The sequence below is a fragment of the Petromyzon marinus genome, unplaced genomic scaffold (genome assembly GCF_048934315.1).
Source record: "Petromyzon marinus isolate PM22_M1 ecotype Great Lakes invasive population unplaced genomic scaffold, UKy_Petmar_22M1.pri1.0 PM_G_Scaffold_28, whole genome shotgun sequence".
NCBI lineage: Eukaryota > Metazoa > Chordata > Hyperoartia > Petromyzontiformes > Petromyzontidae > Petromyzon > Petromyzon marinus.
Window position 1 is genome coordinate 1,835,001 of NW_027422850.1, and position 252 is coordinate 1,835,252.

A 252-nucleotide genomic window follows, 5' to 3' on the forward strand; every position below is an offset into this window, starting at 1 on the left:
ACCACTTCGTCCTCACATGAGGTTACCATTGTCCATACAATAGTGCAGGTGCGATGGAAATCTTTTCTCGTTTTGGTGCGTGCTACATTTTTACGGATAGACCCCGTGAAACGCTAGAAATTGGCGGGGATGTGTCTCTTGTGGCTCACGGGGCTGTTAGGGTGGCACAGAAATCCCTCGGAATGGGAAAACGGGTCATTTTCGTGTTGCCACATTGCATGCGAACGGCATGAAACTTCCAGAGGCATTTGC